At 35.3% G+C, this 2,267-nt stretch overlaps 1 protein-coding gene across 1 annotated transcript in view; it reads right to left on the reverse strand.

Moving 5' to 3' along the window:
- LOC106532580 (MARVEL domain-containing protein 2) overlaps nucleotides 1-2,267 on the reverse strand; it is a gene marked incomplete at its 3' end in the record, with an annotated part of 31,935 nt that overhangs the window by 28,615 nt on the left and 1,053 nt on the right.

Consider the following 2,267-nt stretch of genomic DNA (forward strand, 5'->3'; position numbering starts at 1 on the left):
GGGGAGAGGGAGGTCTGGGCCTCCCTTCTGAAGCTGCTGCCCCCGAGACCCGACCCCGGATAGGAGGAAGAAAATGGATGGATGGATGGATGGATGTATGGATGGATGGATGGATGGATGGATGATGGATGTATGGATGTATGGATGGATGGATGGATGGATGGATGGATGGATGGATGGATGGATGGAATTATTTTTCTTTAAAACCTTTAAAAAACATTGTTGTGTAATAACAGCCAAAGCAGAGAGGAATGAATGTCTAAAGTGTTCATATTAAAATAACACAATGTGATGGCCCACAGGATCTGGTCACTTTTTACCCACTAAACCTCAGATGCTGAAGTCAAACTTCACTTCCTGTTTTCTGTAAAGACTAATGAGGTAAATATTATGAAAATTAAGTTTGAAATTTTCAGTATTCTTTGATTTTAGTGTGGAAAGAGAATTAGCTTTAGTTTTATTTTTCTGTATTTTCTTTTTATTTTAAAGTCAAACATTGAATAATGAATGAGAACAATGGGTTCTTTTTAAATTTAATATTTTCATTGTCAGGTTTTGTATGCTCTAAATGCAACATAAACCATAATTTGGAAAATAAAATTAGTTTAATAAGAATAATTTGATTTTGTTTCAATAAATATTAAAAGAAATTGAGTCTTGATCTGGACTAAGTGTGTAACTTTCACCCTCTTGTGAATTCGACCCCCCTGTGTTACAGTGACACATTTTGACAGTAATTTAGAGTCTGATTAGTTTAAATGTTGTAATTATTGCACTGACCTTTGTCACCAAGTTGTTTCACCCAAATAAACATATTTCATATTGTTGGTGTTTTAGCTACAGCAGAGAAACAGCTCTATGATGGAGAGACTGAAGGAAGATCCTCCACAGAACAAAAAGACATTAGTCATTTTCTGAAAATAAACTTCATTATAGTTATTTTATAAACTCTACAAACATTGTTATTACTAGTTTTTGTTTAGTTCTTTGTTGTCCGTTTACCATAGTGCTCTTTGGTTCATTACTGACTCCAATGATCAGACTGTGACCTTTACATCACATCTGTCTGGACATCTCAACGCCTGCAGATACACCCACAGGATATCCATCATCTACAAGACCCTGCTAAACCTAGTCCTGTTATACCTTACCTCCTTAATACAAACATGACAGTCATTAGTGGCTGTGCTCCAACCATCTAGTCCTCCTACCAGTGCCTCCAGTCAGAACTGAACTAGGATTGAAAAAGAGCATTGAGCTTCACAGCCCCTCAGCCTGGAACAACTTACAGACAGATGTGAAACTGTCAACACTCATCCCTCCTCCATCCTTCAGGTCAGCTGTAACAGATGACGTCATCAGGAAACTTGACCACTGCAGATGTTTCTAAACATTACCTATCCATTACACATGTCACTGTTGTTTTTTAACTGCATCTACTCAAACCATGTCTGTTTTTATTCACTGACTTATTTTTTCACCTACATTTATTTTCAGGTCTTCCAAATATTGTAAATACTTCTAGAATTATTTCTAATCCAGATGTTTCTGAACTGTCAACATCTACTTATCGTGATTGTAGTTTTCTTTATTTTTCTTATTTCGTTTTGATTAATGTAAATGTTTTGTCACTTACTATGTGATGTGTGCTGATGACCACCTGACCAGGTCAGCTTGTAAAAGAGATCTCAACGGGCTCTACCTGGTTAAAGAAAGGTGACTGATTCTTCTGTTGTTGTCAGTTTGTTACAGAAACCAACCTGTAGAGTTGAATATTACACATCTGTATCAGATGGAAAATATCTGATTTAAAATAGATTAATATGTACAATGTATAAGATGTGTGTGTAATGTGACAGTATTAGGACAGCTGCTGATTCTGTGCACCTGACAAGGTGCCTTTTTTACATTTGAGCACCTGGCCCTGGAAATGTCTGTGCACGCTCCTGCACAGTATTAATATACACAAAGATACATGTACATACCAGTACATACAGACTTTGGTTTGCTTTGCACATTTGTACAATGTTGTATAAAGTACCTCAAAGTGATACTTGAGTAAAAGTACAAGTATCTTATCATAAAATACTTTGGTAAACGTTAAAGTCTTCTCTAAAAATATTACTTGAGTAAAAGTCTTAAAGTATCTGATATTTTTTGTACTRNAGTATCAAAAGTAAATTTCTGACACAAAATCTACTTAAGTATTAAAAGTAAAAGTACTGAGTAAAAGTGAGCAGTTAGATTTTCCAAAATGACATTTATTG

The sequence above is a fragment of the Austrofundulus limnaeus genome, unplaced genomic scaffold (assembly GCF_001266775.1).
Source record: "Austrofundulus limnaeus strain Quisiro unplaced genomic scaffold, Austrofundulus_limnaeus-1.0 Scaffold795, whole genome shotgun sequence".
Taxonomy (NCBI): Eukaryota; Metazoa; Chordata; class Actinopteri; order Cyprinodontiformes; family Rivulidae; genus Austrofundulus; species Austrofundulus limnaeus.